This window comes from Idiotropiscis lumnitzeri, chromosome 14 (assembly GCF_059441095.1).
Source record: "Idiotropiscis lumnitzeri isolate Australia: NSW breed Sydney's pygmy pipehorse chromosome 14, RoL_Ilum_1.0, whole genome shotgun sequence".
Lineage (NCBI taxonomy): Eukaryota > Metazoa > Chordata > Actinopteri > Syngnathiformes > Syngnathidae > Idiotropiscis > Idiotropiscis lumnitzeri.
In genome coordinates this window covers 6,194,024-6,217,226 of record NC_142404.1, presented here as the reverse complement: position 1 = coordinate 6,217,226, position 23,203 = coordinate 6,194,024, and the positions used below count along the sequence as shown (strand labels likewise).

The window sequence follows — 23,203 nt, the reverse complement described above, 5'->3', positions numbered from 1 at the left end:
AAAGATGATGCTCCTTTTGTGGGTCTAAAACTCAGTACATCCTGTTGAGTCTTTTCACACACACAAGGCCAGGCAAAGACAGGGGCAATTAAGTGTTCAATCAACCTACCACACATGTTTTTGGAATGTGGGAGGAAACTGGAGTACCCAGAGAAAATCCATGCAGGCATGTGGAGAACATGCAAACGTCACACAGGCAGGCCGAAGCCAGAATCGATCCCACAACCTCTGCATTGTGAGGCCATCGTGCTAACCAGTCGGCCACACAGACCCCCCCCCCCCAAATGTCAATATTGCACAATAATATTGATTTAACTAAAATAATAATATATCAGAATCAAATAAATGAAGGCAAATTCTGCCAGAAGTATTATTCCTAAATCAACTTTCTTTATTTACACTTGTGAAACGCCACAAAAGGTTCATCAAGTTAGCAGTGGAATTCTTGTCGTGTGAAATGTTGACATTTTTAGGCGTGGATTTGTCGCCAGGGGTGTTGTGCCTCTTCAGACTGCAAAATGCACACCGTTGTCTCCACTGTAGCATCTGCCATGGTTTACACATAGTAAACGAGTCACTTGAAAACTTATTTTCTGTCAATGGCGACATTATCTGTGATGTTCCCGCCTGGCTCATTGTGATTGGCTGGAGCAAGAAGGGAGCAAAGCATTTCCGAAGTTTGGCGGGGTAAAAATGACACTAAAATATCTGTTTTTTTATTATTTTGTGTTAGATGGACTGTAAAGCACGTTGTTACAGCTGCAGCATGTTGTTGTGGGTTTTGTATTCATTGCATCACACAAAATCCTTGAAACCAACCATAACTTTTTGAAGGGACAGGAGAATTTCTCTCTGGATATTTGGGCCTCCTATTTCCACAGCCATGTTGCTTGAGCAGGATAATGCTGAGAGGATGTAGCTCAGTTTCCCCACAGCTCATGTCACGTTGTCACTCTTTAGCCCAAAAAGTAGTTGAGCCAAAATGTAGAGCATGATTAACGGACCATCAATTCCGGATAATCGAACAAATTCTTGACTACGGCTGGTCAAATTCTTCGATCATGTTGTTTGCAATTCCCTTGATAAATTAAAGAGAAAATTAAGAATCAATTCATTTTTTAGATGAATCCATTTCTTATTGAAAATTCTGAGCACCTTGCTAAATAAACTTACTTTATACTTGACGCATTGTACGTTCCACGCGGTAATGAGACGGGAGGAATCCGGCTGGACTTTTGCAGCCTTTATGCTGCTTGGCTTGTCCCCACTGTTTAGTTTATTCTCCCAGGCACTTAAGAGTGTCAATGGCATATGAACAACACTTCATCACAATAAATGTAGAAAATAATTCTATATTGTGTCTTTCAATAAACTATTGAAAACCACAGTTGAGGTGAACAGTCTACATACATTGAACAAAACAATGGAAAACAAAGAATCAGGAAGTAGAAAACTGTTTGCTTTTCATGTTTTTCCATGCAGACCATTGCGAATTTTCATAGGTACGCGATGCAGAAAATGTGGGCATTTTGCGAACCTCGCGGGCGTGTCAAGTATAAACCAAGCCGTAGTCCACTTAATTAATGTCTAAATTCCACACAATCAAATGATTCTTAATGATCAATGAATGATTGAGAGAAAGACCTTGACTTGAACAAATGAAACCAGCAGCCACAATTAATGTGCAATAGTTTCCTTTTATTGGAGAAAATCTTGATTTTGTTACATCATAGAGAGCTTACCTCCAGCACATCTGGGATATTATTGAGGTTCATGAATCGGTCGCTGATTATATTGCTAGCCAGAAACCCAGCAGACAATGTAGCTGTAGAATTGTAGCACACAGAAATCTACATTGTATGCCAGGTTCAGGACAAAGCAAATCGATGAGCTTGTGGAGGCCAAACAGGAAGCCTTTAAAGAAGGATGGTGGAAAAGGACAAAAGCCTTGACAAGGGCCCCTTGTGGAGTTGTGACAGAGAACATTCTGTCTGCGGGGGTCACAGGATGAAGCCTCCCCCCACCTCTCAAGTGGCGCGGCCAATCGGGAGGCTCGGAACGCGCCGAGCGACCAATGGGCGTGGAACGTAGCGGGTAGTAGGCCGAGCCGCCAGAGACCCAGTAGCCAGATGTAGCTGCTGATTGCTACACAGGATCTACACTGCCTACTGAGCAAGTGAAGGCTGCCGTGCGCAAATGGATCCAGGGGTGAGTCCGTCTGCAGGAGAAGAGCACGGAACATCTCTTGAATACAAGTCATGGAGCGAAGCCTGAGGGAAGGGAAGGATATGGGAGATTATCCGCTGACGAACATCTCCAAGCATGGCTTTATCAGTCGCAGATTCCTGTCATTCTTTCCCATTAGCCCCGAGGCCACGCTAGCTACGACACATAATGGAAGCACTGAGCCGCTCTTGATAAAATATCACCCACGTAGACGTACGTGCACGTAGGTGAGGAGCCCAATGCCGCATACCTGAGAGCTCGCGACCGCCACGTTGATCAAATAGATGGCGGCCAGCTGACGGTCACTTGACTTGATTTTATTATGGACGAAATGTACCGGCCTTCTCCCCGAACGACACATTCCAGCCATTAAGGCTCTCCCTCGGTCACGTTGTCATTGTCACGCTGCACTTTTGTGCCACGCTAATGCTAAATGTAAGAATCTCTGAAAAAGCTTTCAAGGCTGATATGGAATGCCATAAGAAGCCAAGCGAACGCCTTCAACAGTGGACCTTCACTCGTCGCTGGTTTTTGAGTGCTTTTACACTAATTTCTCTGGGAACTTCCACTTTGGCGTTGATTTTGGTGGGTTTCTTATAACGGTTTTACATGCAAGGATGACTTTCAAGATCAGTGAAGCAATACTTGGTACCACTAAGTGCCGGGCAGCACTGAGCACTACTCGAAGACATGCAGCATTAGAAAAGAAGAAAAAAAAGATGAATAATACAAATACTACTACTACTACTACTACTAATAATAATAATAATAATAGATTGGGCTACACTGTGCATGCTTCTTATTGGAAAGTAAAGGGTTATTTCTTTATTGCGAAACTATGCAACCAAAACCATGCTCTTAAAAAACACTTTATTTAATAATTTTCTTTTCTTCATGTTCTGGATGAAAAAATAACACAAAATTCTGAGGAGCTCATTTATTTTTATATTATTATTCTTATTATTATTATTATTATGTTATATTTTAACCCTTTGAACAACAACATTTGTCTTTGTTGTATGGAAAAAGGTCAATGTTTTGTAGATACAATCTGTTTAAGAAGGCAGTTGTCTATTGATTAATTAATTCTATGCAATGAAAACCATGTATCCCCAAAATTGTATTTATTTATTTATTTATTTATTTTTAAATGTTTTAGATCAAAATTAATCCCCCCAAAAAATGACGGGATACTTGCTTTGTTCTGAATAGCAAGGCTATACAGGTTGGCAACTATTGTGTCACTTATCTTTAAAAAGTGCCCTGAAATATTTTTGTTTTTAGTATAAAAACATAATTTGTCTTTATAGTATCATTAAAAAAGAAATAAAACGATACATACTTTTTAACAAAGGTTGGCACGCAATGAAAAAAAAATGTGCCTTCAGGTTTTGGATAAAAGATAAATAAATAAATAAATTCACAAAATTTGGAAGATGTGGTTCCTAATAAGCAGCAATGCTACTCAAAAACTTCCAAAACACCTTTGTACTTATTAATGTGCATAATGAATAAAAAGAAAAATACATTTGAAGCAACAACAACTATTTTTCATAAAGTACAAAAGGAGGTCACAGTTGAATATTTACCTCTCATAAAGGCTGTGTCCAGAATGGTTTATTTGAATGGAACTTCTGAGGAAGACCGTGACCATGTTGACCTGAAACAAAACAAAAACAAACAAACAAAAAAATCGGTCAGCACACGAACTTTTAGAGGCAAATTGTGCACAGTGTTGGTAATTTTGCTGATGAGTGCAGGTCGGTGGACCTGTGAGAGGTCTGGTTGCCGATGTAAAAGTGATGTTTTGTCTCAAGTGGGCTTTTACATTCTTATATAAAGGTTTAATAAAAATAAAACACACTTCCGTAAAACCATTTGCTCATTGCAGGGCTATCATATTGCATTCAAAATTGTTTGTAATTGCTCCAAATATTGTTTCCCCTTGCCCCCATTGTTTTTGTCAAGTTTTTCAATGCGAAAAAAAATCACAAAATATGGACCAATAGAATATGAAGCAGAAGAAAATATGCATTACACTGTTGTTGTGTTAAAGATATCGTCAGCGTTACAGGTTCAGGTGTGATATTAACTCTACCAGATCGTCAAGGTTGAGTTTGCTCTCAGGAATGAGAGCGATAAAGGGTCTAATCTCTTAGCTACGTCTTATCTCGGACTTTTCTTTCCATGCTTTGGTGATGCTGACACCTCTGCAGTGGCGGCACATGAAAGAATCCCGTTTTTTTCCACTGGAAGTGCCGAGTGGAGTTGCGATAGTGGGCCAAGGTCAAGGTTCAACAGGGGGAATAGAGGATATATATATATATATATATATAAATATATATATATAATACTGCCTACTTTTCTGCAATTTTTTTTTTACAGGAATAATATAAGCTTATTCTGTTCTAAAACTAATTCACCACTTTGTCAGAAAACATTTTTGTTTTATCACAAATTTAAAAACACAATATGTGTGGTGTAGACAAGTAAAAGTAGATGTATACTTGGTTTTTAAATAGAATAAAATGAAAGTAACAAAAATAGAAAATAAAGCATTCTTATTGTTATGTCCTTATAATGTCAGCATTTCTTTACTGCTGTAAAACTGGGAGACTAATAATCGAATTTTATTTGTAAATCTCTTTGTCGATTTAGAAAAAAAAAATCTAATTTGAATTACACACTATTTTTCCTGGAAAACAAATGTTAAAAAAAAATAAAAAATACAGCCCATGGATATTTTTATGCTAGGCAACAACTGTCCATTTAGTTTTTGTGAAACCCGAATTTCTTGAATTAAGGCCAATATGCAATGGGGAAAAAAGAAGAAAGGAACATTTTGAGATTTACAATAGAAACATTCAGATGTATTTTATCTGGTAGAAAAAAACTGCTGATTTAATTTGGACACCGACGATATTCCAACGCAGGCTGTTTTTAAAAAAAGTGTCAACATCAATAAGCAACATGAGACGATCAAAATAATACGAAGAGCTTTTGTGATGCACTGCAAGTTATACACCGGGAGGGGCGGGGCCAGGCATGCCATTCCATTCCTGCCTGCACTGGGCAAGTCTATTCCTAGAGTGTGGTGAATGGCAGTTGATGTGGGTTTCCTCTGAGCTGCCTGGAAGATGACTGGGTCTGACCACATCCACATTTGCACACACACGCACACACACTTTTGACAGTGACAACTGCAACTGCTGCAAACACACGCATGCACGCACGCACACACACGCACACGAGCACAATGTGGGGGGAGCAAAGAGGAAGTGAATCATTACCCTGCCTAAGCCTCAAAGTAGGGGGTGACCACTGGACAAGAATGTGTGTGTGCAAACGTACGTTGCATTTTTGTTACAAGCGACACTGGTTAGTGTGTGTGCGCATGTGTGTGCGTGGGTGGGTCTGTAGGATTTGTGAGCTGGGTGTGGATGCATTCCCTTTCTTTCAACTGCATGTGGTACACTTCATCTCCAAAGCATTCTGCTGTTCAAACGAATGGCTGACAATGGGGAGACACCACGAGAAGACACAGAGGCGTTACAATAATCTCATATGTCATTCTATTAAATGCTAAACGCGTTAGATAATGGCAACCACTAGAATGTCCCTACTTTTACTTGAGAGCTTAATTGTTATTTTTTCAGTTTTTCAATTAATGTTCTTAGCTCCCATTTCTATCACTAACTATGACTCGCTGAAGACAACTGGAGGGATGTAATGACAATTTAAAAATATTATTGATGAAGATGAAGTATACTGAAAAAAAAGGGGCAACACAAAATAAAATCATCTGAATTAAGGATTGCAGATATTTTTCTGAAGGGAAAGGTGACTTAAAACATTAACTGGATCCATATGCTTTTGCTTTGTGCAACCACTGGACAAAATCAAGTCAAATAAATTCAACAAAAACTTTTTTTCAGTGTAGTAAAAATTGCAGTCGAACTGTGCGCATGGGTGCAGTTTTCTTCCTTTTGGTAATTTACTCGACGTTTTGCCATTAGAATTGGACGTAATGGCATTAGTGCTTTTGCGCGCCGCTGAGTAATGGAAGTTGACTTTTCCCAGACAATCCTATCCCTCATTTGCATCAAATTCAGGGAGGTCATAGCACACACCTGAGTATGCTGTGCCTGATATTGCAGAAATCCAAAAGTAACCAACTTGGAGAGTGAACCTGCGCTGCCGGTTTAGGAATGCAGAGCACTAAATGCTGAGCTAAGAGTCCTGACTGCCAGTTCGCCGAATCACCTTCTGGCAGCAGTTCCATATAACCCTCCAAAAATCTCATTCAGTATGTGACCTTTCTCAAAGTTTATGTCCTCTTTATTTCAGCAGGACTCCCCTCCAACATGTACATAAAATCTAATATTGATAGCCGATCAACGTGCACCTAATATGTTTACATCAACAGGGGGAATCAGGGCGTGGGGGGACGGGGCGCGGTTGAAGTGGATGTTCTCTCCCAGGTGGATGCCCGCCTTAGTGACGAGGGTGCTATTAAAATATTTTTTTTAAATGATAGTGATTATAATCTGTTAAATTAATTTCTACCACCATTCAAGTGATTCTCCAATGCTGGTATTATATTTATGAAAGTAACAACATGCAAATGCAAGACCACCTGCACTACAAAAATGTAGTTTACTTATAGTAACCAAAGTTGCAGATGCTCTGGAGGGCGAGGCAGAAAAACCCAGTGAGATGTAACACATCAAATTAGCAAGCACTCTGAACTAGACCATTTATAACAAAAGACATGAAACTTTATTTTGGGGTAAAGTACATCGTGTCCATTAATTAAAGCCTCTGGAGTCGGTAAATGTGGATTGTTTCTAGAAGGACAAGAATGTATTACTACTGTGCCCCAAAGTATATTTATGACACACGTTACTATCTGTAGGGGGTATCGAATATTTACATAAACATGTAAAGCAAATGTAGTTTGAAAAAAATGTTTTAACAAATTGGAAGTGGATGCAAATTGCCTGTTTAAACGGACACAGATGTCATTTTAATTTTTGACTGAAATGACAAAAATGCATTTATGTTTTTAATAAAACAGTTTCTGTCTATAATCTAAAATTGGCTGTCAGTAAAATGATGAGTTTTAAGTGTAGCGTTTGGACGAGATAGTAATGACAGAAGACAGTGTGTCGTTTCTTTTGTGCTTATAACGCTTGATAAGATTTACTGCACAGTTTATGCATCCCAAGGCTCAGATTATTAAACAAAGCCAAAGAATATACACTCGTGGACAGTCAGCAGAACAGGTTATACTTGGAGATGAAAATGTATCCGGGTGTGACACGATGACACAAATGTCAGCGTTAATGTTGGTTAACTGAGTCAATTCTACAAAGTGCTTTCAAGGATTGCCACCAGGCCAGCAGCCAATCAGATATATCAGCGATTAGATATTCAGGTCCACTAGAAGCTGACTGGCGGAAGAAGGATTACAGAGTCCTTTTCTGTTTGGCGTCCAAAGGTTTTTTGCTATCCCAGAATAGTCGATCAAGCAGATGGCCGTTGCCACACAGGTTGGTGAAGTCTGTTTTCCTTCTTTCTCGTGACGCTCACTTTAAATGCCTCGCTGTAAAACTCAACGCAGAATGGCTCCAAGTGGTGGGTTTGAGAGTCTCACATCAGCCCAGAGCCAAGGAGAGTCTCGAGAGGGAGCCCCGGCCCACAGACACCCCTCTCTGGGCCCTTCCAGGGGGCTGGACTGATGGGAAGGAACTGGCACATTGACCAAGGAAAAGCAAACTTCTGGCTTAAGCTGCTTTATGCTGCTTAAGGCCTGGCAAATGTGAAAAGAAGTTGCGGGAAGGCGGGAGCAGGGATAGAACCACGCTGAGACGAGCGAAGGACATATTCGCAGCCACAAGAAAGTCCTTTTCGGAGGTCACGGTATTTTGCGCCCCGACCAGCAGTGCACCCCGGCAGCCATAAATCTGCTTCATTAGGCCCAACACAAGGCAGTGTAGAGGCTATCATGCTATAAGGCACGCTCTGTTTGCAGCACCATAACCTGGGCTGCCCATGCCTGACCTGCCTCCACCCGGAATGCTAACACCACACTGATAAATGCACCATAGAGGACCCGGGACAGTCACGAAGTTGACATGGACACTTAAGTCGAACCATGACCGAGGTCTAGTTCCGCACAAGCACAACGCGAATGTCTCAGTCGTGAACAGCACGTGAACCTTTGGTGAGCTACGTCGAGATAAATATGTTAGATGCGCTATGACACCTCGATTATCTTCAAGCTATGACAATGTGAATGTCTTTAATGTAAATGTTTTAGTCAGGCTACAACAACATGATTTTCTCAATTGAGGTACGCCGAGGCATTTGCTTTTGTGGAGATACAACAATGTAAATGGTGTAGTTGAGCGACGTCAATATGAATATTCTCAACATGAGGATTTCAGTTCAACTTCAACAAATTGAATGTTTTCGAGCCACAACAACTTAGTTACGTTATGACAACAAAGAACATTTCCCTACATAATTGATTCAGTCGAGCTGTAACAAACAAATTGCCTGAACTGAGCAAAGCCAAGGAGAATGTATTTCGCGTAAATGTCAAGCAATGACAACTACGACAACGCAAATGTCTTAGTTGAGTGACCTCGACATGGTTTTCTTAGCGAGGCTACGACAAAGCGAATGTCTTCAATGTAATTTTTAAATTGGAGCTACAACAACGTGAATTTCTTAATAGAGATTCAACAAAGTAAATGTTTGATAAAAATATGCAGCCTCTTTAATGTATATGTATTAGTCAAGCTACGACAACGACAATGTTTCAGTAGAACAACGACAACACAAACATTACAGTCGAATTTCCACCACATAGATTTCTTTGCTGGGCTGCGACAACATTTTTTTTTTAATTTGAGCTACCCCCTATCCCACTGAGGGGTGAACAGTTGGGACTGTTGGCCAAGGTTGAAAAATGTTTACGTCAGAGTTTGTCAGGATTCATTCAATGTGTATGCAAAATCTTCACCGAACATTGGCTAGACTAGATTTTTTTTTACAACGTACAACGTCAATGTTTTAGGTGAGTTATGAAAACATTGAGTGTCTTCAACGTAAATGTCTTATAAGATACTCATGACAACATCATGGACTTAACCAATCTGCGTCAAGGGACATGTCTTAACATAAATATTTTAGTTGAGCTGCAACAAGATGAATGTCTTTAAGCCTTTTCCAACTGCACTTGGTTTTCTTGACTTTTGTGTAATAAGCGTGTAAGGACTACAGCAACAATGTGAGTGTCTTAGCCAATATATGACACGACAAACATGTACGTTCTTCAATGTGGACCTACAATAAAATAGTCTTATTTAAACATTAACAAAAAAAATTACTAATGGTCCAAGTACCACTATAATAAAACCCAAGCACCCATCAGTAATACAATAGATTGCCGTTTTAATATTTTTTTTTTCAAATGAATATTTATGGAACGCTACAATGATACTCATGAATACGTTTAAAACAGCATAAAAGTTATATTTGAATCTGAGGCACGGACAGTTTAATTTCATGTGATTTAAAGTCAACAGGTCTACAACTTTTAACTTCAGCAAGTAAAAAAAAAAATCTTGGGAAACAATCTTTCAGAATGCTAATGAGGCTTGAGAAAGCCTTTAAACTCAGCCAATATCAGTGCAAAATCACGTTTGCTCATCCCTGGTTAATTGTCGGGGCAAAAGACGAATACAATCCGACGTCATGATCACTCATATTTTTGCTCGACTTTCCACAAAAGTTTTGTGTCGTCTTGAGTGACAAATGTTTCTGGTGTCAGCTTGGCTAACTGTGCTGTCCCCACCAAATATGGGACGATAGTCAATTCAAAATATGTGTCATGGGCAGCTGAGTTCCATTTTGGCTCCTTGGAATGGCATTTTTGGGGTAAACCGTATTGAGTTAGATTACATGTTGCAATAAAGGAATGTGTTTAAATTTGTTCGGATTGACAAATTTGATTCATCAGAGTAACTTCTTCACTTGCATTTCAAGCTGGTTTGACCCTACTTTGGTCAAGTGAGCTAATTTAGATTTGTTTATTTATTTTTTTGGCAGGCTATCCAATTAAGATATACATGGCTTGAATATCCCAGCATTTGTGGATAAAATTAAATATCGTTTGGACGTCTACCAATGTGACTGAAGTGCAAGCAGACTGAATCTACCGAATATGCGATCTGGAAAACTGGTCAACAAAATACGCCATTCGACGACTAAATGATATGTAAGATTTAATAGCGCTTTTACTTCTGTTGTCTGATTTGATTATGCATATTAATTTTACAGTGGTGCCTTGAGATACAAGGGTCTTGACTGGGTTTGACTTGACTTTGTGGATTGACTGAGTTTTTGGAGATACAAGCCATCTCTGTGCTGATCTTCTGTCTTGAGATACGAGCAAAAATGTGAGGCACGAGTGCACTTTAGACTCCCACTGTTAGATGGTGCCAGCAAATTTCACATCGGGCAACTATCAATTCACATTGGTTTCCTTGCAGTGGAAGAGTAATATCCGCTGCATTTCCGTGTTTCTCAGAGATGTGAAAAAGCAACTAATATTGTTGTGTTTTCATACAGCTTTGAGTGCAATTTTTCATTTGAATATAAACATTAAAAGGAAGTTGTTTTTTTTTTTTTTTTGTTGGGAACTGAACGATTAATAGCATTTCCATTTATCTGTGGGGGAAAGATGATTTGAGATAGGAGCCTGGTCAGAGATCAAATAATCTTGTATTTCAAGGCAATAATGCAGTGTTTTGCAAGTATTTCATTCTGCGTCCAAGAATTTCAATTTTTCTACTGTTTAATTCAGATTTTTTTAAATACTAGTCCGTCTATTCTGCTGGTGAAACGGAAATGTCAGGTATGCCCCATTCCACTGTGAACCTGATCAGCAGTTTGGTTACGGTCATTTTATATGCTATCTAGGTGAGTGCTCGATCCAGGCTGACATGCTTCCACTTTGAATAATCAACCTGGCTGAGTCATGCCGTTCACTGATTACCTTCAGAAAACAAAAGGAACACCTTAAGAACAGGCCGCCCATTCATCCTACTTTTCCATGACGTGCATCTGCCATGGACACACACCGACACACACCCCCCCCACGCGCGCGCACACACACACTTGAACGCACCACTTATTGGAATTCAGAGTGGGGCCCAGGTAGGGGAAGCTATGCCCATATATGAGTATAGGAGGAACCGGGCCAGGTGTGTGTGCATGTGTGCACACATGCACGCGCGCTCACGTACACATGCACACACAAAGTGTAACCGTGACGTTGCCTTCAAGCTCTTAACTCCAGCCTGAGAACGGCGGCGCTGCCTTGTTGCTGTATAAACAAGCGAGGCGTCACGCAGCCAGCGAAGTGAGGGAAAGTAACGAAGGAAGGAATGAGCGCTCGTATAGTTGACATTGTTCAACTGCTGAGTGCACTTTTACTTGCATAACTTCACTTTGGAAAAAAAAAACTAAAAAAAAAACGTTTTTGGCATGTCAGGAAGACGTGACCTCTGTGACAGCGTTCAGTGAGTGCGCGTGTGCGCGTGCGTGTGCGTGCATCTGTGTGTCAATGAGAGCAAAAATGTGGGTCAAATGAAAGGCTGCCACAGGTAAATTATGGCTTGATTGTTGAAATGCAATGACTCAAAGTCAACATAGCAAAGCGCATATGTTTAACAATGCTGTAATTAAAACAAAACGATAAGACAGTGCGGATGTCTTCAGAAAAATCTCTTTTTATATTTTCAGCCTGGTCCTATTTTTTTGTGGACGACCTCTGTTTAGTGTCAAATGTCTTCAGTCTTAAAAGCATTTGAATTTGGTTGCTAAGCAAAACAGTAGCACCCACCAAGGTGCGTAAACACGATAAATTCCATAGGGTACATTTTACTCTAAATTTTGCTTTATTTGATCCCAGAAAGAAAATTTTGGGAACAAATATAGTCTTTTTAGAATAAGAATGTACTCTACAAAATATACTATGCAGTCACCCAGTAAATTAAAGTGCACCGAATTGAAGTATTAAATATGATCCGATGTGGAGAATGTGTTCCAGTAGGCTGTGATGTTTGGTCACTCCACATTATTTTCGTGCCATTTATTTGTTCCACTCAGTATGCCATAATTCTTTCACCATGACAGTCATTTTTACTTTCTTTTTAACTAAATATGATATACATACACATTGTTTAATGTTATTCTAATACATTGTGGATAAGTACCCCCACTCACCTCCACCCATCAACACTTGAGGAACTAAATGACCCAGGCCACTATATTTCTAGAGGGAGTGTCCTTTAACGACATGCCTGATTAATATGAACACATATTAATAAAAGTAAAAACAAAAATATCATTCTGTGACCACATTTTGAAATAAAATACATATTTTATTACTTAGTTAATCATGTTCTCTATGACAAATGTTTGTTTTTTTACAGTATATTACCATTTGATCATTTTTTGTTTTTTTTTTTTAGGAATTTTTTTGCATTTAAATCCTCGGTAGGCCATAATAAATTCATGAAATTAATACGATGCAACTACTCTATATATTCATGCAAGTTTGGGGATTTTTTTTTTGTGTGGTTTTATTGATTTTAGAATTACGTGGTGGGCCATTTTTGGCCGCAGGTTTCCCACTCCAAGGATATTCGAATAGATGTCGCACTGGATTCAAAGTTTTTCGTCAATATGAGGAACTAATGGAATGAGCAAATACTGCATCACTTAACGCATTATAGTCATTTGTCAGTGGTCTCGTTTGCTGCTGTAAGATCTTTTTTTTCTGTGTGTGTGTGGAATTTTTAGACCCATTCCGCCCAAATAATCCAACTGTATTAATTGATATTTTCCACACCCCTCCTCCCTGAATGTGTGGCTGCAGGAAGGCGTCAGGCCTGCTTCCTGCCAAGTAGGACAGGGCAGGGTTCATTCCATAAGGCAGTGTTGATAAGGCTTGGGGGGAGGGGGGTGAGTTGGTGGAGGGACTGGGGGACAGATTCCTCTCTAATCTCATCGAGATTCCCCCGAAGCATCTTGCCGCGAATTTCCATTGACGCGTACTCTTATCAAAGTGCTTGGACAACACATCACACACATGACAATGCAATTTGCGGAATTCAGCAGGTTGCGCTAATTCCAACGATCACCTGAAGTGAAGCAATACAGACATTCCAAAGAGACATGCAAATTGAATGTTTGTGGGAGTTGTTGGACTCACGAGTGCGAGACGCATGCAAGAACAACATGAGAGAACACGCGCACACATAAATAGACACACAGTGGTGGTCAGCTGGTGACAAAACCCCCCACTGCCCCTCACAAAAATAAAAGCCATACACATGCACGTCAAAACTTGGCACAGCCAATCATGTGCGGCGTCCATTCATAAAGAGTCCGAGCTCTGCGATATGACAACCCCTCCTCCCTCCCGCCTCCTACTCCAGACGGTTCATTCATGCCGCCACTGCCGCCGAGCAGAATGAGCGCTATGTGTGTCAAATGAAGAGAAGAATGAGAGAGGGGGAGGGTGTGGGATGGGGGCTGTTCAGCATGTTGAGAGAGGAAGCGGCACCTCCAACTGTGGCGTCGAAAGTCGGAATCAACTCTCACGCTCAATGTCACGCGTTATACCGGTCATATGACCGGCAAGAATCCCAAAAGAACTTGAGTGGCTCTAAACTATAATGACAACCCGTGAAAAAAATGACCGGTGAACCATGTCTGGTCCCCGACCCTTAGTTTGGAGATCCCAGCTCTCAACGTTAAAGCTTAACTTAGAACATATGATAGCCATCAACAGCAGCATGCACTCTCCTCTCATGGGAACTTTTCAACCCCCTCCCCAGCTTTTTTTTCTTTACTTACCGAGCTTCTTCCTCTTGGCTACTTTCGGAATGAAGGGGGGACCCCCCCATCCCTCCTCCCCTCCTCCTCTCCAATTCGTCTCCTCCGAGAGTCTTCCATTCCGTACGGTCCCGGCGCTGTCCAGTGCTCGTCTGCCTCCGAGCGGGATTCCGGCGTCACTCTTTAAACTTTTGCCTGGTCCATCAGTGGGCGAGAGAGGAGGAGGAGGAGAGAGAAAAAGAGAGAGAGAGGAAAGACGCGATTGGGTAACAAGTTCTCACCCACATCCTCGCTTGGACAAATCACACACTCTCGCTTTCAAAAAAAAAAAAAAAAAAAATCTTCACTCGTCCGCCTTTTATTCCTGCTGTTGCATTCTTCTAAGCGTAATCAGTAACAGGCTCACAGTGACACACACACACACACACACACATACACACATATATATATATATATATATATATATATATATATATATATATATATGTATATGTGTGTGTGGGGGTGTGCGTGAGGGGGTGTGTATGTGCATGTGTGTGTCCCTCTAGGCGAAAGGTGCTTTCCCAGCGCTCTGGAGACATAGCAGCCGTTAAAACTCCACCAGGCAAACTAGCGCAATCACATGTTTCCTCTCTATCTCCCTCGCTCGGCCCCCCAACACACACTCTCACACACATACTCGAGATCAGTGCAGCAGCACTCTCTTTATAGCGTGGCTCTTCAAATGAAAAAAAAAAGGGGGGGGACCAAGGGGAGTGTCCTGTTACACTGCACTCAAATGAGGTTAGAGAGAGGACATCCATTGAGAAAAAAAAGAGAGGAGGGAAGACGAAGGAAGGAGGACGGAGAGGGGAGGGGGTAAATGGGGTGTGCTTGTGTGTGTATATCGTCAGGAAACCCCCGGCAAAAGAGTTTGGACGCCTGTGGAAATGGACCTGAAGGGTGGAGGGCAACCTCATAGGCCGGGGTCTTCAGCCACTAGAACAGTCTTTACTTGAGACCTCTACCAAGGCCAAAAGATGAATTTTGTCATTTGGATTACTGAGATACCATCAATTTATGAATGGGTATCCTCGGTCTAGTTATGATACAGCACATGTCTACAGTGCATTGTGCTTGGATATGAAATATTTATCAATCCAATGTTGCTACATAGAATGCTGCAGTTGTTCAAACTCACAAATATAGTTTACAGTATATAGTCTTACTGCCAGCACTGCAACGTGACTCCACAAAGTTTTATGAAAATGATGAAGGCTACTAGGATATTATCACAGCCCGCCCCAAATTCTGTAACTTTTCTTGGGTCCACGCCATACTCCTCCACAAAGATTCAATTGTAGTTTCATAATTTGTTTTACATCATGATGCTAAATAAAAATAAAAAAAAAATAGCTTCTCTTCTTACGTGATGCGAGATAGAAGGAGTGACATCATTAAAAGACGGCAGAGCCTGCATAGGAAGTCGCTAAGAACACAGCCGGAGGTCCCTGCCATGTGTTGACCTGAGAATAACCTTGGTCCTCGCCTCTGGTGTGGCGCCCCCATCCTCTGCCTGCCTTCACCTACTTCCTGCCATTCTACAACCACGCACGCCATCGCTGCCAACCCCACCTATCGAATAGTGCGGACCCTCACCACACCCTTAACCCGCCCTTCCCCACCCACTCGCTGACTCTTGGGGGTTCAGGGCGGAGGGTGGGAGTTTCAAACCTCCAGGAATGACATAGCTGGTCGCTTACTCATAAAGACTGACTCATCAAAGGCAACGCTGCTGCACCCATGTTACACACACATTGCCACACATACACACTTTGCCTTTGTCGGGCTTCATTCATAACTTTTAAATACACTCCCTGACTCACTTCCCAGGACATTTGACCCAAATAGCCACAATTCTCTTCCTGCTAAAAGAACAAATCCTGAGCTATCAAACCCATCCGAATGTTTACACCTCTCCCAACTGACAGATATTAATTTATTTATTACTATTATTTTTTTCTTGTTTCCCACCCTGGCTATGATGACCTCATAAGGCTGCGGAGGTCCCGACCCAATGTGTAGCACCACTGATCTTAAAACCTCGTCGTCGCCAAGAATAACAACACTGTGACATAATGTTTGCGGCCCCTCCTCCCAAACACGCGCCCGTCACCACTGTCTCCCAATAATACAATCCTGAAGTCGTTTGAGCACCCAAGCAAGCATCATCTTCAAGCTACTCAGCACAGAACAGAAGGAATCTGGTCCAATTTAGTCTCGGGTTGTTCTAAACCTCATCTGGCTTGGTCTAAGCAAAGTCTTGGATTGGTCTCCACCTCGATAAACCAGGATGCAAAATAATTTCGATGGGTGTGGCAACTTGTCTCAATCATCATTTCTGTCCCTTCATCTTTAAATGTGATCTTAGTTTTGGAGGAGGAGGGGGGGTTGCAGGGTTGGTTCTATTTGTGCGTAATTGTAGTCTGAACAAAGCCTATGGCTGGTTTGAACCTAATTCTGGCCTGATCAAGACAAAGTTTGCAAACTTTGTTTTCCCCTTTTTTATTACTATTCGTCTAAACCAGGGTTTGAAGGAGAAAACATTTCCGGCGTCATCTTTAAATGACATTGATGTTGTACAGGGTGCAAGAATGAAATATTTCCTGTAATCCTAGCCTTTCATCTTCAAATGTGATAGTAATTTTGTAGAAATTAATTCTGTAGCGGTGCACAGCATGCAAATAATTGGCAATGGCTGGTCACTAATACGTGTTTTCAAAATGTTTTTTGAAAGTGATGTGCCGCAATCGGCAAAAACAGTTCGGCAAACAAAAGGATGTCTTGTTGCCTTGTTCAAAATTTCATCTTTTGATCGACATCAGCAGTTATTTGGTCGCGTTATCATTTGCTCTCAACCGCAGTTCCCATATCACGTTACCAGGGGGAAAATAATATCTAAGAAGCGGTGTGAGGTATAGAGATAAAAAAAAATGTTTTAAATTATAAGGTGTGTTATGCAAATGTATTTCTATAAGAAACAATTTTGTCCTGAAGATTCAGCATTAGTACCATATTTTCTGGCGAGCTTCTCACATGCACGCAGAAGGGTGCCCAAAAGTATTAGGGTACAGATGTTCTGTTTTGGTACCATTTACAGTTATGTGCAGTACGCACAAAGAGCTACAATGCGGGGTGTCATGTGGACTTCAAAGACTCTGTGGTAGGGACTCGACAGTGATCCCATTTTGGCAAAAAGCCTCAGCCTCCGGCGCAGCGTTGGCACGATTTGAGGACATCGAGCGAGTGGGTGTGCGTGAATCACGGCCTGTCGCGTGTCGATCCGATGAATGAACGGGTTTGTGTTTGCATGTTGCTCGGCGTCGGGTCCGACAGGCTGAGCCTGAGCTGTGGCAGCAGGCAGCGCTCGAACGGGAGATGAGTCAAGACCGCAGTGGCTCAAATGACTCCAGAGCTGCCAAAAAACATCAGGAGTCACATAAACGCTGTCTTCGGTCCCTCATTATTCAGCATTCTGTCACCAGCAGTTAGTAGGATTTGGAACAAAATAACACTAACTTGTGAACATTTTTACTTTTTTTCAGAATACCTGCTTTTCATTTATTATGGTAAAGAGAATTTTAGTGGTGCTAAAGTTGATTTGTTTTTTAGCATAGCAACTCCACCGCCAACCTCAAAGAATATATATGATTTTTGTTTTTTTTGTTTCAGAGTGGAATTATCACAGTTTGGCAGATTCTCCATTCAAGGGGAAAAACGTTCTTGCTTTTTGTTCATTCGTGAGGTTACTGTAAAACAAAAATGTTATAATTAACATACAGTAAATTGAAAAGCCATAGACCTGCTAATGAAAATAGCACTGATGTTATGGTTGTCTAAACAATCGAACAACGCAAACAGAGCAGCCCAGAGTGTTATACGCTTATCTTCGAATATGATAACCATTAATCGGGACATTTGACACAATTGCACGCATGCATTTCATGTATCCAAATGATTATGAAGAGTGGGGGATGGAAAGCTGCAGCATTTATGAAAGGACAAACATAAGCTCTAGTAAACCACGCGTGGTATTAATGCACTCAAATATAAGAATACAAATTCATATTATTTAAAAATAGGTTGATCCCTTAAAAAGAAAACAAATGAATAGGGTTAGGAATGTGCTACATGCTATGTATGTATCGTTAAAATTATATTTAAAAAAAAAAGTGTATATGAATGGACCTTTGCATGTAAATATGCAAGTACACATATTATTCATTCATTCATTTATTGATTCAGTGCTAGGCATGTTAGTGTGCTTATTGTAACGTACTTATGCCTTTATGTAAAGTGCTGTGACGCGATGAAATAAACGAGGTTCTATTCCAATAAAGTTGGGACGTTGTGTAAAACATAAATGAAAACAGAAGACAATTCCTTTTCAACATATTCTATTGATTACATTACAAAGATATGATATTCAATTTTCAAACTTAATAACATGATTGTGTTTTGTTTTTATTTTTTGAGGAAATATTCTCGCATTTAGAATTTTATGCCTCCAACATATTTCCCCCCCAAAAAACTGGCACAGAGTCCATAAAAGACTGGTTGAGGAATGCTAAATAAAAACCCGGAACATTCCACTGGTGAACAGGTTAATTGGAAACAGGTGAGTGGCATGATTGGCTATAAATGGAGCATTCACCCAAAGGCGCACTTGTTCATAAGCAAGAATGGGGCAAAGGTCACCCCTTTGTGAACAAATGTGTGAGCAAAAGGTCGAACATGTTTTTCAGCATACGGTTGCAAGGAATTTTGAGTTTTCATCATCTATGGTCCCTAATATCATCAAACGATTCAGAGAATCTTTGTGTATGAGCTTGCCAACTCGGGCTCAGTAATACACAGAAAACCACCAGCAGTTAGCAAGAGCTCTATGCGACAATCTCCAAATGCCAGTTAAAAGTCTAGCATGCCAAGGGAAAGCCATACAAAACACCCTCAAGCGACGCTGGCTTCTCTGAGCCCAAACTCATCTAAGATGGAAACGGGTGCTGTGGTCTGACGAGTCCACGTTTCAAATTGTTGAAAATCATGGATGTCGCGTCCTCTGGGCCATAGAGGAAAAGAGCAATCTGGATTTTAATCAGCAGAAAGTCTACGTGTTAATGCCCCTGGCATTGGGAAATTGCACATGCTAAAAGAGACTCACAGGTTTTGGAACAACACACGCTGTCTTCCAAGAAACATGTTTTTCAGAAACATTAGCTGTTTATAGACAATGTCAAGCCATATTATAATAAATAAAAGATAGCATAAAAGAGTGTGAGTACAAGACTGACCTGCCAGCAGTCCAGACCTGTCTCCCATTGAAAATGTTTGGCGCATTATGAAGTCAAAGTGCCATTAAAAGGGAATTAATAATAGATAAAAAAATAAATAAATAAAATAAATTTAAAAAAGACTTATGCTACAACAACAATATGTATATATATATATATATATATATAAATATATATATATATATCGTTGTTGAAGCATAACTGAGCAGTTTTTGCCATTTTAGAATGTGACTCAGCCCATTGTGAGAGCCGCATGCTCGCTTTCTCTGGGTGGATATAAGGGCGGTGATGTGCATTTCAACAGGCGGGGGCCCTTCCTTCATGTTGCCACACACACACACACACACACACCCACGCACACACACCCCCACACGCGCACACACGCACACACACGCACGCACACAATGGAAAGGAAGCTGGGGATTCCTGAGATTCCTGTGGACAAAAAGGTGTGAACTCGGGCAGCCGAGCAGCCTGGGAATTCTGCTGCGGTGTTCTCGGGTAGCAGTTTAATGGCCGACAGAGGTGCTGGTGACATAGCCGCAGATAAACAAGACTTACACAGATAAGGTCAAAGAATTCAAACAACAGAGGAAAAGTTAAGGAGAGGTGGGTGGGATGCAACGAACAGATAACAGAGACGACGTTAAAATATTTGGGATGTTTGGGAAGTGAGCTGTAAAGAAATTATTTCAGAGCTAATCAATTCTCAGTCTTGCTGTTTTGTCCTTTTCTCGAGACTGACTTATAATGAAACTGTATTATTTCATGTACCGCATTTTTTGGACCTTTGAGCGCACCATATTATCATGCGCAATGTCAATGAACGGTTCTATTCAAATAGAATTATTTTTGTGATTGTACCACATGTTTATTTGATAGATTTAGTGCTATTTTGCACACAAAATATCAGGTAGCGCCACGTGTCTAAGAAGCAGCAGGTAGTTCTAGTTCTGGTATGCCAAAGACAGATGCCTGCTAATGATTAGATGAGAACGAGAATGAGTATGCGAACAAAGTAGAAAGGAATTTGAATTAAACAAACTGAAAAGCTGACATACATCCATTGATCAGGTGCTTCGGATTACAAGGCGCCCTTGAAAAGGATTTTCAGTGCGCCTTATGGTGTAAAAATACGGTACCTTGATCAATGAACAGTGATCTTTCACTGAAAGGTCAACAACACACCACTGTTGGTAAGTTCAAGGAGACCAATCATCAAAACGTTGTGATTAATGCTACCAGAGTGAAAAAAGAAAGGGATACATTGAGTCGAATCAAAAAATGAGTTCCTTCAACCTAACCAGACTTTTGTGACCAAAGTCCCATGTCTGTGTAGAATGACTTTTATTGAAAAAACACACGTCAAAACTATACAGGAGATTTGTTTGAAACTGCTGCGATGGCTGCCATATCTTTCGAACGACGCATTAAAATTAAAATTCCGAAGTCATTTTTACATTTTCATCCGCTTTGAATGGAAGCAAGTAGTGCACTACCTATCCCCATTCAGCTGATGAGTATATATAGCAGTCTTTTTTTTTTTTATATATATATATATATTTTTTGGCGACTGAGCTGCTTATCTGGAATGAAATCAGACAGTCAGATGCTATAAATAATAGGTAAAAACAAATGAATAATACAAAAATTATACAGTTTCTGGGTAGAACACTTTTTGAAAAGTCCCCAAACCGTTTTGTTATGACGGCCTTTTTCTTTTCCTCATATGAGTGCTAAAATAAGGTGGCGGTGCACATGTTTATGGTGGCGTCTCATGATTCACACTTGAGTCTGTGCCCAAGGCAGGACACAAAATGAGCATCATAGCTTTTCAGCGACGCGGCAGCCAATCCGATGCATCCTGCCTTGGAGCGTGAATTCGCTGAAGCTAGCTTAGCGTTACTATCGTTAGCCACCGCTGCTGAGTTTTTATAACTCTGATGCAAAATCTCTGGTACATAACAGGGATGACTTGGAATTACAATTTGCTATGCTTGTGACTGAGGTGTAATGATGATGATGGAAACCTAATTTACCTAACCCAAGGATAAGCAATGCTAGGACACAGCTAGCGAGACCACGTCAATTGGGGAATCATATTCTGAATTTCCGAATACCTTTTCCTGATTTGGATATAAATACGCTCTGATTAAATCTGATCTGCACTCTTGTTCATTTCATTTCAAATCCATTGTCATCATGAATAAAGAGATGAAGAATTTACATTATGTATGAGCTGATCTCATTCATGCGTGAGAGTTATTAGGTAGATAGTTACAATAAATATAGGAATGACTCCTCTATCCGTATTGGATAGGAATAAAAAAAAAAAAACTTAGTCTATGTGCACCATATAAGACTTGTTACGTTAGTAGAAAACCACAATCATAATAATAATAATAATCTAAAATGTAATACAATAACAATATTTATTAATAATGCTGTGAACATTCACTTTTATTCTAACCATACAAGACATAATTGAGTCAGTTCATAACTAACCGAACCCAAAAACTGTCAACACAAAAACAAGATATGAACCAAACCGTGGATTTTGTGAACCGTTTCCACCCCTAATATAGCTATTATTTACAGAAATATTAAATTATGCCAGCTGTCATTATTTTCAATAAAATCATTGCTTGTCATGCTAATTGCAGACCCATGAATATTCTTTTAATTCGTCATTCAAATATTCCACAGAAAATGATACAGAAATAGCTTTTTTTTTTAAATTTTTTTTTAATCATACTGTAATATCATTATCTTCTGCAGAATCTTCGATTGTTTGCCTATTAGCAAGCAGTATGTAATGCACATTTTTACCTCCCACATTTGCAGGATAGTATTGCTTATCCACCTTTATGAGTTTTCATTTTTAATATATTGTTCCACCGCGCAGGTGGTCAGTGTTCTGCTGAGTTCCATTCGACTCAAACGGGTCGCGGTGGTATTAACTTTGTAAGGGGCTAGAGGGGGCATGCCCGAAGGAATCACACTGACTATATTAGGCCAGTATGTTTGTAGCAAGCACTCAATCCAGCTATGATGTCATGGTCACGCTGGCGAGGCATGACATGTCTTATCTGTGCCCACTGGGCTCGTGCTACAAAGCTGTCTGTCTGACCCTGACTCCCCCAGTGTGTGTGTGGGGGGGTGTGTGTGAGTGCATTACCCGCCAGTAACCCCGCATAGACAGGTAAAATGCTACAGCTTCGTGATGTGTTTGGGTGACACAGGAATTTTCCATGATTATGGTAATAATGACAAAGAGCACACACACGCACACGCACGTCTATTTTTATGCCACATAAAATCAGTGCAACTATTTCAGGCAGCAGCACTCAACGTCGGGCCCATTTGGGGCCCAGGTATTATTGGCCAACAAAGCTTCCCGCATGGGTCTATTTTTTTTAGATTGGGCTCTGACCTAACCGGCCTCGATCCAGCAACCCACAAACCTTTCATGTTAGTGAGTAGCATTAATTTGCCAGTTCTATGGGAATCGCTTGCCACTCTGTCACTAATACCTGCATTTGGTGCCTTAAGAAGGTTATGAAAAGACCGGACATTCAATAAACCCTAATTGCTACTGCAAGTTTCAGTCAAATCTATTGGCAAATTCATACAATTATTTGCTTTTGTTAATATTAAAATGATAATTGGAATTGGTTGATGAGTCAACCAGCACTTGGGAGCGGAGCTTCAGAGGGCATCGTGCCTTTTCT

The 23,203-nt window shown here is 40.6% G+C and overlaps 1 long non-coding RNA gene across 2 annotated transcripts in view; it reads right to left on the bottom strand.

Moving 5' to 3' along the window:
- Positions 1-2,209: 2,209 nt before the first annotated feature.
- LOC148323237 (uncharacterized) overlaps positions 2,210-23,203 on the bottom strand; it is a 33,924-nt gene continuing 12,930 nt past the window's right edge. The window contains exons 5-7 of one of the 2 annotated variants that reach the window (XR_015846534.1): positions 14,164-14,337; positions 3,816-3,886; positions 2,210-2,270 (exon numbers count right to left, since the gene is read on the bottom strand). This is a non-coding gene — a long non-coding RNA (uncharacterized LOC148323237). Of the gene's footprint in view, positions 2,271-3,815; positions 3,887-14,163; positions 14,338-23,203 lie in introns of those variants that run through there. The other variant, XR_015846535.1, reaches the window with a different exon arrangement.